Source organism: Jaculus jaculus, chromosome 1 (assembly GCF_020740685.1).
Source record: "Jaculus jaculus isolate mJacJac1 chromosome 1, mJacJac1.mat.Y.cur, whole genome shotgun sequence".
In the NCBI taxonomy this organism is placed as follows: Eukaryota; Metazoa; Chordata; class Mammalia; order Rodentia; family Dipodidae; genus Jaculus; species Jaculus jaculus.
This window is the reverse complement of record NC_059102.1, coordinates 144,715,034-144,730,847: the sequence shown is the minus strand read 5'-3', so window position 1 is coordinate 144,730,847 and position 15,814 is coordinate 144,715,034.

The following is a 15,814-nucleotide window of genomic DNA, read 5'->3' as shown; positions in this document are numbered from 1 at the left end:
CCCTCCTGTGGAGTGGGCCAATTAGAGAGTGGTTGGTTTCTCCATAACAGACATGCCACTATTGCAACTGTTGGCTCATTTAACCTGGCTGGCCAGACTTACTGCTTGCAGTGTCCACTGTTGTTTATCTCCACTGATGACTTCTCTCTCTCCCATATATCTGCATGAAACATAGCTTTTATCAGCTTTCTGACATCTGGTCTATAGGGAGGAGGTTTTCAGCTCAGCTCTAGCAAGATTTCAGTAGCCTTGTAGTCTAAGCATGTGGAGTCTTCAGCAATAGGGTCTTACCATCTATTCCTCTCCAACTCTTTATTAAAAAAAAACTATTTCTGGGTCAGGTGTTGTGGCACACACCTTTAATCCCAGCACTCGGGAGACAGAGGTAGGAGGATTGCCGTGAGTTTGAGGCCACCCTGAAACTACATAGTGCATTCCAGGTCAGCTGAGCTAGAATAAGACCCTATCTTGAAATAAATTAAAAAAAAAAAACAAAACAAAAGAAAAAGGGCATTTGCCTGCATAGCCAAAGAACCCAGGTTTGATTCCCCAGGACCCATGTTAGCCAGATGCACAAGGGGGCTCGTGTTTCTGGAGTTTGTTTGCAGAGGCTGGAGGCCCTGGCATGCCCATTCTCTCTCTCTCTCCCCACACAAACTCTTTCTCTGTCAAATAAATAAGTAAAAATAAAATATTAAAAAAAAACTATTTCCGTGATGGAGAGATTGCTAAGTGGTTAAGGCACTTGCCTGTGAAGCCAAAGGACCCAGGTTTGATTCCCCAGTACCCACATAAGCCAGAGGCACAAGGAGGCACATGTGTCTGGAGTTTGTTTGCAGTGACTGGAGGCCCTGGTGTACCCATTCTCTGCCTGTCTCTCCTCTCTCTCTCTCAATCTCTCTCTGCTTGCAAATAAATAAATAAAATTTTAAAAATTCCTCTTAGCATAGTGGCACATGCCTTTGATCCCAACACTCATGGGGCAGATCTAGGAGGATTGATGCGAGTTAGAAGCCAATCTGAGACTACAGAGTGAATTCCAGGTCAGCCTGGGCTACAGCAAGATCCTACCTTGAAAAAACAAAACCAAATTCCCAAAAGATGGTTTTTGTCTGTTTTGTTTTGTTGAGACAGGGTCTCACTGTCTAGTCCCAGCTGGTCTAAAACTCTCACAGATGAGGTGGGGCGAGAGAGGGATTCTGCCTCCCAAGAGCTGGGATTCCAGGCATCCACTACTCTGCCCAGACAAAAAATGTGTTATGGAGTCTAAAAGCAAAATATGGAACATGATCAGTCTGATGCCTTTATACTTCAAGGTGGGCTGGGGAGATGTCTCAGTTGGTAAAGGTGCCATGCAAGCATGAGGACCCGTGTAAAAGCTAGGTGTTGCCTGGAGTCTCAGCACTGAGGAGGTGGAGACAGGAGGGTTCCTAGAACAAGCTTGTTAGCTAGTCTTGCTGAATCAGTAAGCTCCAGGTTTGGTGAGAGATTTTTAATTTTTTTAAGTTTTATTATTTATTTCTTTGAGAGAGAAAGAGAGGGAAGCAGATAGAGAATGGGCATGCCAGGGCCTTCAGCCTCTACAAATGAATTCCAGACACATGTGCCAACTTGTGCATCTGGTTTACTTGGGTCCTGGAGAATCAACCTGGGCTCTTTGGCTTTTCGGGCAAGCTCTTAAACTGATAAGCCATCTCTCCAGCCCTGGCGAGAGATTTTGTCTGAAAAAAATAAGAAGCTGGAGACATGGCTCTGTAGTTAAAAGCACTTTCCAGTAATGCCTAACAATCAGGGTTCAATTCCCCAGTACCCATGTAAAGCCAGATGCACAAGGTGGTGTATGCATCTGGAGTTGATTTGCAATGGCTACAGGCCCTAACACAGCCATTTTCTCTCCCTCCCTTCCTCCCTCCCTCCCTCGCTCCCTCGCTCCCTCCCACCCTCCCTCCCTCTCTCTCTCTCTCTTTCTCTCTTCCTCCCTCCCTCTCTCCCTCCCTAAGTGAAGCCAGGAATGGCACATGCCTTTAATCTCAGCATTTAGGAAGCAAATATAGGAGGATCACTGTGACTTCAATGGCAGTTTGGGAGTACAGAGTGAGTTTCAGGTCAGCCTGGGCTATAGTCAGACCCTGCCTCAAGGAGATATAAAGGGAATAGAAAGGGAGGGAGGGGGTATTTAATAGGATGGTATTATATATATGTAAGTAGAATAACAGATCAATGGGAGTGAAAAGGCCTAAGTGAGGTCAGGGGAATAGATTGAGTAAAGGAAAGGTAGAGAGAGGGCTAATCAAAATCTAAGAGGATATAAATAAGCCATATGGAAACCTACATTTTTGGACAATGTAATACTCAGAAGCCATAGATTGTTACTAGAAAATTTTCAGTGCCAGGGATGGGATACCTTCCAGTGGGTTGTTGGCCAGAGAGGTCCCTGATGCCCCTAGAACATTACAGGCCATTGTGAAAGTCCTTGGTTTCCCATCAGGAATAGATGATTAGACCCTATTGCTGAAGACTCCACATACTTGGGCTGCAAGGCCACTGGGAAATCCTGCTGGAGCTGAGCTGAAAACCTCTTTCATGTAAACCAGCTGACAGAAAGCTGGAAAAAGCCATGCTACATGCAGTTCAATAGGAGAGAGAGAAATCACTGTTGAGTGAAGATACTCAACAGTGGACACTGCAAGCCTTATATTTGGCCAGCCAGGCCAAACAAGCAATGGTTGCAATAGTAGCACATCTGTTATGGGGGAAAGCAACTGCCCTCTAGTTGGACTGGAGGACTGTTTCATGGGGGGAGGGAATACATCCTTGATACTGAAAACCTACAACAGGGGTAGTCATGAGCCCTACGGGTGTAATGTCTGCTGCTGTCTGGCTAAATGTATATACTATGCTCACTAAACTGTCCAATATGCACTTCTCTTAATGTTCATACCCATATATTAATGCTACTCTCACTTTTGGTTAGAGAAGCTTTTCTTTTCAGATGGCAGTGACCTTGGGATGACTCAGAAGGCACTATAGTGCTGAGAAGAAGGGACAGAAGAGTGCTCAGCATTGAAATATCTCAATCACACTGTCTATGGCTCAGGGTCCATTGTGGAAGAGGCGGTGGAAAGAATGTAAGAGCCAAAGGAAGGGTAGGACTCCTTACAATGTGCTCCTCCTGACACAAAATGGCCTGGATATCCATGACCTCACAGTTCCTGACACTACCTACACAAGACCGTCATAATAGGAGGAAAAGATCATGGCATCAAAATAAAAGAGAGACTGATTGAGAGGGGAAGGTGATATGATGGAGAGTGGAGTTTCAAAGGGGAAAGTGGAGCTAGGGAGGGAATTACCACGGGATATTTTTTTACAATTATGGAAGTTGTCAATAAAAAAAATAAATAAATAAAAATTGCTTAAAAACACAAGTGATTGACACCTGATGTCAATCTCTCAACTCTGCATGCATGAGCACATTTATCATTCATGCAGGCACACACACAAACAAATCAAGGGTATGTATACAAACCACAGGGTTTATTTCACAGGGTACCTGCATGGACATGCAAATGAATTGGAAATTCTGGAAGGCAGACACAGCAAAATGACCACAGAGATCTCTGTAGTGGAGGGAAGGGACACTGAGGTGGCCATATGCAGCACAGACCTCAAAGAGGCTTCCTCCTTTACCTCTGTCTCCCAAGTGCTAGGATTAAAGGTGTTAGGCAGTTTGGGCTGACCTTGAACTGTTTTTTTTTTTTTTGTGATTTCTTTGAGGTAGCTCAGGCTGATGTGGAACTCACTCTGTAGTCCCAGGCTGCTTCAGACTCACTGCGATCCTCCTACCTCTGCCTCCAAGTGTAGGGATCAAAGGCTTGCACCACCACACTAGTAAGAACATTTTTAAAATTTTTAATATTTTATTTTTGTTTATTTATGAGAGAGAGACAGAGAGAAAGAGACAGACAGAATATGGACACACCAGTGCCTCTAGCCCCTGTAAATGAACTCCAGATACATGTACCACCGTGTGTATCTGCCTTACATGGGTTCTGGGGAATTGGACTAGGGTCATTAGGTTTTACAGGCAAGTGCATAACTAAGCCCTCTCTCCAGCCTAGGAAAAAAATTTTAAAGAGAGAAAAATTGACAAAATTATCCATTTAAAAATATCCATTTGCATGTTTGTGTTGTGGGAGGGGGTGCCAGGGCCCCCTGCCACTGCAAGCGCCTTAATTGCTGAGCCATCTCTTCAGCAGCTCCCCACATCACTTCTCCTTCCTTTTTTTTTTTTGGTCTTTCGAGGCAGGGTTTCACTCAGGCTCAGGCTGACCTGGAATTCACTATGTAGTCTCAGAGTGGCCTCTTGAACTTGTGGTGATCCTCCTACCTCTGCTTCCTGAGTGCTAGGATTAAAGGCGTATGCCTCCACACCCAGCCTCACATCACTTCTTTTTAAAAATTTTTTTTATTTTTCTTTATTAGAGAAATAGGCAGGGAAAGAGAGAGAGAGAGAAAGACTAGGTGCACCAGGGCCTCTAGCTGTTGCAGCCGAACTCCAGATATGTGTGCCCCTTGTGCATCTGTCTTACGTGGGTCCTGGGGAAATCAAACCTGGGTTCCTTGGCTTTGCAGGCAAGCACCTTAGCCGCTAAGCCATTTCTCCAGCGCCCACAAAACTTCTTGATGAGAGAAGTGTTGAAGCCACATTTGCAGCTATTTGAGAAATAGCTACTGCTGACACCCTGCTGGGTTCAAACAGTATCTTTATCTTCTGCTTTGGCCACCTGCCATTATCCTCCAGGGAAAGGGATGTCTGAGTAGGTTTGAGACCAGCACGGCTCCTGAGCATCACTGATCCCTTTGAGGAGAGTGACAAATACACCAATACAAAAGTCCTTGAGGCCAGGAAAGACAAGACAAAAGGAGGAGAAGGATGTAAGCCCAGTACTTGGGAGCCTGAGGCAGAGGGATTGAGGCCAGCCTGATTTATAGCATGAGACCTTGGCTCAAGGAAGAAAAGAGGAAAATGTAAGCAGCAAGACCCGTCATCCCAGGTACTTGGACAGCTGATGCAAGTTCAAAGCCTGCCTGGTCTACAGGGTGAGTTCAAGGCCAGCCTAGGCAATTTAGTGAGTAGTGAGATGCTATCTCAAAATAAAAAGTACAAAGAAGGAGGAGGGGAAGGCTGGAGAGATGGCTTAGCAGTTAAGGCACTTACCTGCAAAACCAAAGGACCCAGGTTCAATTCCTGAGGACCCATGTTAACCAGATGCAGAAGGTGATGTATGAGTCTGGAGTTTGTTTGCAGTGGCTAGAGGCCCTGGCATACCCATTCTCTCATTCTCTCTCTCTCTCCAAAATAAATAAATTTAAAAAGATGAATAAAGGATATAGCTCAGTGGAAGAGTGCTTATCTAGCATGTATGAGGCCCCAAGTTCCATCTCTAACTTAGAGAGAGAGAGAGAGAGAGAGAGAGAGAGAGAGAGAGAGAGAGAGAGGGAGAGAAGAAGAAGAAGAAGAAGAAGAGGAAGAGGAAGAGGAGGAGGAGGAAGAGGAAGAGGAGGAGGAGGAGGAGAAGGAGGAAGAGGAAAAGGAAGAGGAAGAGGAAGAAGAAGAAAAGAGGTGAGAAGACAGAGAATTCAAATTCCTAGGGAGAAAAAAAAAGCCAACCCTTTGATAAGATTTTACAAGGCTGATAGACTGGAACTTCTGTGACTGTGGAGAACTGGAATGTACCAGGCCCTGAGGCACATTATCTTGGGTTGTCTTTAGTCCTCTTTAATAGCTATTCGTTGCCTACATCTGTGCCTGACCTGGCATTCTTGTGTCTACCAAGCAAATCCTTTGTATGAACAGACCACTAGCTTCCATCATCCCAAAGGCTAAGAATATCACCAGATAGCATCCATGACCTAAAGCAGACTTACATGCTATGCTGTAACTACCTCCTGGATGTCCCACCAAGGTATTTGAAAAACACCTTGGCTTATAACTCTCTTTTGTCCAGTACCTATAAAAACGTCATGAAAATGTTAACACGCTGGAACATGATATTTGGGGTAACCTGAATCTGTCCGTGGGCCATGGTCACTCATATTTTGCTCCAGAGTAAGCTATTGCTACTTCCCTTTGAGGTGTGAGCTGTGTTTTTTCATCAGTGAGAGAGAAAGGAGAGGCTCTGTGGGAAGGACCATCCATGTACTTTATAGGGTGGAAAGGTTTGGGATTTCCACCATTAGGGAGGGGTTAAGATCCTCCCGCAAAGCACCAGCTGCCATGGTGTGGGAGGCCAGCAGGGCCTGGAAGACTGTCAGCAGACACAGATACAGTATCGCCTGGGTTGGGAGATTGTAAGAATGTCCGCTAGCTCTCATCCATATGCCCCCTTCCCTTGCATTTGCGTAGCCTGTGATTACTTCCTCCAACCTAGCAAAGCAGGAGTGACAGTGTGATTTCCGTCCACAGAAAGGATATGAGACTACACAGCCTTCCAGGGATCCTTCCAGCATCTTTTTTTTACTGGGATCCCGGTAGCCATGGTGGAAGTCTGACTGGTCTAAGGCTGCCACTCGAGGATGTCTGAGCTACATGGAGAGGTGAGACTTGACTCATGTCTGCTCAATTGCAGACACAACATTCTAGAAGCCTCTGGACAATTCCTGTCTCTACATATTGGAATCACCTCTGACCTCTGGAATGTTAACAGGTGGAGCCTAGACTTCAGACAAGCCTTCCCTTGTGGATTTTGTTGAAGTTCTGATCCATAAATCTACAGAAATCAGAAAATGATTGTGCTGCCAAGCTCTGGGGTTGGTTTAGCAGCAATGATGACTGAAACGGGAGCAAGAGAGCTGGGTTTTCTTAGTGGTCCTCTGACTCGTGCCATGGGGAACACTACAGCATTGTCCCACCTCCCCCTCTCATTGGCCAGGTCTACTTCATGGTATCAGTTCTATGGTACTTCTCTCTACCCCTGGTGGGGGTCAAATCTGGATCCCAATCAGACAGAGGAAAGAAGCCCTTGGCAATCAAGAGAATAGAAAGAGGAAAAATTGGGCTAGAGAGCTGGCTCAGCAGGTTAGGCACTTGCCTGCACAGCCTAGGGGCCACGGTTTGATTCCCCAGTAACCACATAAAGCCAGATACACAAAGTGGCGCATATGTCTTGAATTTGTTTGTAGCTGCTGGAGTCCTGGAATGCCCATTCTCTCTCTCTCTTCTATCATTCTTGAGTGAAACAAAAATATATGAAAATGTGCTAGTTGGATGGGAAAGGAAGGGGTTTAAGGTTTTAGAATAAGTAAGTAAGACCAGCTGTAACTTATTTTATTTTTCTTTTAAAAATATTTTTATTTTTATTTATTTATTTGATAGAGGGAAAGAGGCAGAGAGAGAAAGAGAATGGGCATGCCAGGGTCTCCAGCCCCTGCAAATGAACTCCAGATTCATATGCCACCTTGTGCATCTGGCTTATGTGGGTCCTGGGGAACCAAACCAAGGTCCTTTGGCTTTGTAGGCTTTAACCCCCAAGCCATCTCTCCATAATTATAGACAATAAACCATGGTAATTCCTTCCCCCCACTTTCCCTTTTGCAACTCTACTCTCCATCATACCCCTTCTCTCTCTTTCTTTTAAAATTTTTATTTATTTATTGGAGAGCAACAGACACAGAGAGAAAGACAGATAGAGGGAGAGAGAGAGAATGGCCGCGCCAGGGCTTCCAGCCTCTGCAAACGAACTCCAGACGCGTGCGCCCCCTTGTGCGTCTGGCTAACGTGGGTCCTGGGAAACCGAGCCTTGAACCGGGGTCCTTAGGCTTCACAGGCAAGCACTTAACCGCTAAGCCATCTCTCTAGCCCTCCTTCTCTCTCTTTCAATCAGTCTCTCTATTATTATTATTATTTGTTTTTTTGAGGTAGGGTCTCACTCTGGCCCAGGCTCACCTGGAATTCACTATGGAGTCTCAGGGTGGCCTCAAACTCATGGTGATCCACCTACCTCTGCCTCCCGAATGCTGGGGTTAAAGGTGTGCACCACCATGCCTGGCTCTCTCTTTTATTTTGATGTCATCATCTTTTCATCCTTTTGTTTTACTTTTCTATTATTTTGTTTTTATTTTTTGAGGTAGGGTCTCACTCTAGCCCAGGCTGACCTGGAATTCACTATGTAGTCTCAGGGTGCTCTTGAACTCACAGAAAGCCTCCTACCTCCACCTCCGAGTGCTGGGATTAAAGGCGTGCACCACCATGCTTGGCTCCAGTTTTGTTTTGTTTTTATAAATAAAAAGACTACTCTTAGAACCCCCACCCCTGCCCCAAATCTGTTGATGGTGTTCTGCGGTGGGGTTATTGGTATTCACTGCTTGTTTTTTAATCTCTATTTTGAAGAGGTTTGGCTGACCACAGTATCTGACACCATCTCTCTGGAACTGGTTTTCAAGCTAGCCGTAAGAGTAGTATTTGAGTCACTGCTTCCTCTAATGACTTCTGGGCAGATGAAGTGGAGGTGACCCCTCTCATAGGAGATGGTTGGCTCTTTATTCTTGATGTGTTGATGCCTGGTTCTCCCCAGTATTCTCCACCATCCACCACACATGAGCCACCCTACTTTTTAAAACTTTTTATTGACAACTTCCATAAATATAAACAATATATGGGCTGGAGAGATGGCTTCTCAGTTAAGGTGTCTGCCTGCAAAGCCAAAGAACCCAGGTTCAATTCTCCAGGACTCATGTAAGCCAGATACCCAAGGTGGTGCATATGTCTGGAGGTCATTTGCAGTGGCTGAAGGCCCTGGTGTGACCATTCTCTCTATCTGCCCCTTTCTATCTCTCTCAAATAATTATATAATAAAAAGGGGGGCTAGTGAGATGGCTTAATGGTTAAGGTGCTTGCCTGCAAAGCCAAAGGACCCATGTTCTATTCCCCAGGACCCATATAAGCCAGATGCACATGGCAGCACATTCATCTGGAGTTCATTTGTAGTAGCTAGAGGCCCTGGCACACCCATTCTCTCTCTCACTCTATCCCCTGCCTATTTTTTCTCTCTTTCTCAAATAAATAAAGAAAAAACTTGAAAAATTAATGATAAAAAAGTTAAAAAACAATATAATATGATCATAATCCCTTCTCATGAACATCCATTTCCCCCCTCCCAAATCCTTCCTCCACTGAATCCCTTCTTTTTTTTTTTTAAAAAAATATTTTTATTTATTTATCTATTAGAGACAAAGAGAGGAAGAGAGAGAGGAGAGAGAGAGAGAGAATGGGTGCACCAGGGCCTCTAGACACTGCAAATGAACTCCAGACGCATGTGCCACCTTGTGCATCTGGCTCACTTGGGACCTGGAGAATTGAACCAGGGTCTTTAGGCTTCATAGGCATATGCCTTAACTGCTTAACCATCTCTCCAGCCCTTCTTATTTCCAACTACTCTCTCTTGTATTTTGATGTCATAATTTTTTCCTTCCTATGCAGATCTTGTGTGGGTAGCATCAGCCACTGTGAGGTCATGAATATCAAGGTCACTTTGTGTCTGGAAGACAGTATTGAAAGCACTCTTTCACTTCCTTTGGCTCTTACATTCTTTCCATCACCTCTTCTGCAATGGTCCCTGAGTCTTTGGGGGGTATGCCAGAGATGTCTCACTTACTGCTAAACACTCCACTGTCACTTCTCAGTGTGTTGTTGAGTATTGAGTCACCCCAGTGGTCACTGCCATCTGAAAAGAGAAACTTCGCTAACCAAAAGTGATAGCAGCATTAATATAGGAGCAGAAACATAAGTATTTAGAGGGCAGTTTGGTGGACAAATATATATCCATTTAGCCAGACAACAGTAGTAGTTTTCCCCTAGAACTTATGATCTTGCAAATCATAGGCTTTTGATTAGGTTTTCAGTACCAGGTGGGAGTTCCCTCTCTTGGAGTGTACCTTAAGTCTAATCTGAGAGCAGTTGGTTTCCTCCATAACAACATGGCACCATTGCACCAGTTGATACATTTGGCTAGCTATAAAACATGCAGGGTCTGCTGCTGGTTAAGATTGTTGTTGACTTTTCTCCCCAAAAGGCTGCATTGGCCTTTCCAGCATCCTGACAGGTAGTCAGCAGGGAGAAGGCTTCCAGCTCAGTTCCAGCTTGATTTTTCAGTATCCTACAGCTCAAGCATGTGTAGTCTTCAGCAATAGGGTCTTATCATTTGGTTCTGGTGAGTAACCAAAAGTTTTGGCAGTTGCCTGTAATGCTTTGAGGACATCAGAGGGCTCATTGGAAAGTATCCCACCCCGTCACTAAAAATTTTTTAATAACAATCTATGGGGATTTTTTTGGCATATTACCACCATAGGATCCTTTTGTCCAATCTCTGTCTTTTAAATATATATTATTTAGCTAGTGAAGAAATAGGTTTCCATAAGCCTATTCATAAATCTTAAATTTTTTTTTGAGGTAGGTCTCACTCAGGCCCAGGTTGACCTGGAATTAGTCTGAGGCAGGCCTCAAACTCACAGTGATCCTCTTACCTTGGCCTCCCCAGGGCTGGGATTAAAGGCGTGTACCACCACACCTAGCTACATCTTGAATTTTATTTATTTATTTATTTAATTTATTTATTTTGGTTTTTCAGTGTAGGCTCTTACTCTGGCCCAGGCTGACCTGGAATTAACTATGTAGTTTCAGGGTGGCCTCAAACTCATGGCAATGCTCCTATTTCTGCCTCCTGAGTGCTGGGATTAAAGGCGTGCACCACCATGCCTAGCCTGTCATTTGATTTCTTGATCATAGCCATTCTGATTGGAGTGAGATGGAATCTCAAAGTAGTTTTAATTTGCATTTCCTTGATGTACAGTGATGTAGAGCATGTTTGTAGGTGTTTATTGGCCATTTATATATCTTCTTTTGAGAACTCTTTATTGAGTTCTATGGCCCATTTTTCAAAGTATTTTATTTATTTGCAAGGAGAGAGAGTGAGTGGATGAGTGAACCAGGGCCTCTAGCTGTTGCAAACACACTCCAGATGCATGTGCCAGATTGTGCATCTGACCTTACATGGGTCCTGGGGAATCAAATCCAGGTTGTTAGACTTTGCAGGAAAGCACCTTAACTTCTGAGCCATCTCTCCAGCCCTAGAGCCCACTGTTTTTTTCTTCAGAATTTAAAAAAATTTGGAACATACTTTGTACAGATACCTCATGCATTTAAAATTATTATTTATTTGAGAGAAAGAGAGAGAGGCAGACAGAGAGCAAGATAGAATGGGCATTACAGGGCCTCCATCCACTGCAAATGAACTCCAAACACATGCACCACCTTATGCAGCTGACTTAACATGGGTACTGGGGAATCGAACCTGGGTCCTTAGGCTTCACTGGAAAATGCCTTAATTGCTAAGCCTTCTCCAAGCCCAAGCTACCCCCTTTTTTTGGTGTGCACAAGTTTATATTTTTAGGCTTGATAAAGATTCATATGTATTTTCTAAATACACAGACAAAATAGCTCTGGAAGTTTACACACATGTCTTAGGACAGTTATATTAGGTAGGAAAATTACATTTAAAAAATTGCTCTCCATAAAAGATCTTCCCAGAGAGCTTTTACAAACAGCAGGCGGAAGAAAGTGTACTTTTATGTTTACAGTGTTTAAAATGCTGATTCTCCCATTTCATAATGGCCTTAACCATCCCCTCCTGAACCCAAAATTTTGTTCTCAATAGCTAGTGCACTCCACATTTAAGTACCTAACATAAAATTCAGGGCTAGGAAACATCTTCTAAAGTATGTTTGCCATAATACATCTTAAACATCCTTGCATCATTCAACTTCACTTGAAAGCATGGATACAGCAGGAAGGAAAACAAAACAAAACCCAAAACAACTTTAAATCCTAAAGTGACTAAGAAAACACCTGTCTAAGTGTGTACATTAGGTACCATCGTTAAGTTTAAGGACCTGGGTAACTGAATGGCACAAAAACTGGGGCTTGTGTCTAGTTATTCACATTAAAAAAAAAATTCTTTTGAAGAGTGAAAATGCCACAGCCTCACTAACAGCATCTGCTACACTGAGGTGTGCCTTTTTTTTATTATTATTATTTTTTTGGTTCATTTTTTATTTATTTATTTGAGAGCGACAGACATAGAGAGAAAGACAGATAGAGGGAGAGAGAGAGAATGGGCGCGCCAGGGCTTCCAGCCTCTGCAAACAAACTCCAGACGTGTGCGCCCCTTGTGCATCTGGCTAACGTGGGACCTGGGGAACCGAGCCTTGAACCGGGGTCCTTAGGCTTCACAGGCAAGCACTTAACCGCTAAGCCATCTCTCCAGCCCTGAGGTGTGCCTTATTTAAGTCAAAGTGACAAAAACAACCCCTTTGTTAGAAGAAAATAGAAAGGGTGTCTATTAGGGGAATGGAGAAAGTATGCTCACAAAATTCATAATACAGTTATTTTATAGGGAAAATATAAATTCACAAAAATTTTATTTAGGAGGCACCAATGAAGCCTCCTAGAAAGGGCAGGGCTTCTGAATCAGGCCTGATCAAACCCTGCCACAGCATTGGTGTGGTGAGCAGGCAAGTTTCTGAATTTCTCTGAGCATTTTTTTTGTTTGTTTGTTTTCCGAGGTAGGGTCTCACTCTGGTCCAGGCTGACCTGGAATTAACTCTGTAGTCTCAGGGTGGTCTTGAACTCACGGTGATCCTCCTACCTCTGCTTCCTGAGTGCTGGGATTAAAGGCATGTGCCACCATGCCCGGCATCTGAGCATTTCTTTATCTACAAAATGGAAGGAATAGCACCTCCTTATGGGATTGGAAGTAACAGTGCACACAACCCAATGGATAGTATGCCGAGCCCAGTTTTTGATTGGATGGTTTGATTTCCTATTACTTAGTGTTTTGGGTTCTTTGTAAGTCCTAGATACTGATCCTCTGTCAGATGTGTAACTGTCAAAGATTTTTACTTATTCCATAGGTTGCCTCTTTGCTCTATTCACAGTATCTTTTGCTGTACAAAAGGTTTTAATTTCATGAGGTCCTAATGGTTGGTCCTAGTGGCCTTACTTCCTGAGAGACTGGGGTTTTATTCAGAAAGTCATTGCTTATGCCTATATATTGAAGTGTTTCATCTACTTTTATCTCTAGAAGTTTCTGATCTGATATTAAGGCCTTTGATCCATTTGGACTTGATTCTTGTGCATAGAGAGAGAGAAGGATCCATTTTCATCCTTCTACACACAAGCAGTCCATTATGCAGAGAGGTCACGGTGGTGTGGTGAGGCCATTGGCCACAGTGTATCTATAGTCAGGAAGCAGAGAGATGAATGCTGCTGCTGTTTGCTTTCTCCTTCCCCCCCCCCCTTTTTTTTTTCAAATTTAATTTTATTGAGTATAGCCCATATTGACCTCAAACTCATGATTGTAGTCCAGGATGACATTGAACTTAGATCTCCTTCTACCTCAGCCACCTGAATGCTGGGATTATAGGTATGAGCCACCACATCCAGCTTGCTTTCTCTGTTTTATTCAGTTCAGGACCCCAGTCCATGGTGCCACCCACATTTGGTTGAGTTTTTCCACCAGAACTAACCTACTCTAGAATCCCACAGATAAGCCCAGAGATTCATCTTCTGGGTGGGTCTAAATCCAATAATCTTGATAAGCAAGATTAACCATCACATGGAGCTACAAGAGTTGGTACTTGCCCTGTTTTTGTCTTGTTTTGGTTCTATCTTTCCTTGCTGTGCCTCCATTCCTCTCTTGGAATGGAAATGTGTACTGTATGCCATTATATATGAAAGTATGTAACTGTGTGTGATATGTAGTGTATCACATGTATGCTATTATATGTGAAAGTATGTAACTGTGTGTGTGATATGTAGTGTATCACATGCACACATTCATGCAGTGCCCCGTGTGCTCATCTGTGGCAGGGTGTGCTTGCCTGCAGTGGACCATGGGAAATCTTGGGTGTCCCTCTTCCATCACTCTTCTTATTTTTATTTATTTATTAGAGAAACAGAGAGAGCATGAGAATGGGCGTGCCATGGCCTCTAAGCCGCTGCAAAGGAGCTCCAGATGCATGTGCCACCATGTGCATCTGGCTTATGAGGGACCTGGAGAATCGAACTTGGGTCCTTAGGCTTTGCAGGTATGCACTTTAACTGCTAAGCCATCTCTCCAGCTCCACACTTCTGTATTCTTTTTTTAAATTTTTTTTTTTTTTTGCTTTGTTTATTAGAGACAGAGAGAGGGAGGGAGAGGGAGAGAGAGAATGGGCTTGCCAGGGCCTCTAGCCATTGCAAACAAACTCCAGACATGTGTGCCCCCTTGTGCATCTGCTAATGTGGGGCCTAGAGAATCGAGCCGGGGTCCTTAGGCTTCACAGGCATGTGAAGGTATGTGCCTTAACTGCTAAGCCATCTCTCCAGCCCTCTTCTGTATTCTTATTTGAGCCAAATTCTCTTACTGATTCTGGAATGTGCTGGGGTTTTTTTGTTGTTGTTTGTTTGTTCTTTTTTTTTTTTTTTTTTTTTTTTTCCTTGGAGGAAGGGTTTTGCTCTAGCCCAGGCTGACCTGGAATTCACTCTGTCATCTCAGGGTGGCCTTGAACTCATGGCTATCCTCCTACCTCTGCCTCCCAAATGCTGGAATTACAGGCATGCACCACCACACCTGTTTTTTTTTTTTTTTTTTTAATTAAGCCTAGCACTCAGGAGGCAGACCCAAACTCGAAAACAAAAAATTATTTTTTTGCAAGGAGAGAGAGAGATAGAAGAGAGAGAGAGAGACAGAGAGAGAGAGGATGGGCATGCTAGGGCCTCCAACCACTACAAACAAACTCCAGATGCATACCACCCTTAGTCCATCTGGCTTTGCATAGCTACTGGGGAACTGAACTTGGGTCATTAGGCTTTGCAGGCCTTAACCACTGATCTATCTCACCAGCCCAGTTTAGTTTTTTAATTGAGATTTTTTTTTTTCAAGGCACAGTTTCACTCTAGTTCAGACTCAACTGGAACTCACTCTGCAGTCTCAGGCTGGCCTTAAATTTATGGCAAACCTCCTACCTCAGTCTCCTGAGTGCTGGGATTATAGCTGTGCTCCCCTAGTGCTGGCTTAATTGAGTTTTTTTTTTTTTTTTCAAGATTTAGAGAGACTTTATTAGATGAACAGAAGGAAAGAGAAGAAAGTACAGAGAGCCTCTGCCATGTGGAAGGCAGGAAGGGTTAGACAGCCCATGTGAGAGTGGGGGTTCCCCCATCTCAGCCCAAGACAAGGGGGGCTTATAAAAAGCAAAGACCTGGAGGTTCAGGAGAGATGAACAGCCAAAAGAGAGACTTTTTTTTTTTTTTTTTTCCCAGTTTTTCTTTTCGTTTTTTTGAGGTAGGGTCTTGTTCTATCCCAGACTGACCTGGAATTCACTATGTAATTCAGGGTGGCCTCAGACTCATAGCGATCCTCCTACCTCTGCCTCTCCAGTGCTGGGGTTAAAGGTGTGTGCCACCATAGCCAGTATAAAAAAATGTTTTATTTGTTTATTTATTTGAGAGAGAGAGAGAATGGGCACAACAGGGCCTCTAGCCACTACAAGTGAACTCTAGACTCATGCGCCACCTTGTGCACCTGGCTTACATGGGTACTGGGTCCATTGTGTAAATGTGCCACATCTTCATTATCCACTCATCAGTTGAGGGACAGCTAGCTAGGCTGGTTGCATTTCCTAAATCTTGTGAATAGAATGCCAAGAAACATGGTTGAGCAAATATCTCTAAGGTAGTGTGTCGAGTCCTTAGGATATATGCCTAGGAGTGCTATAG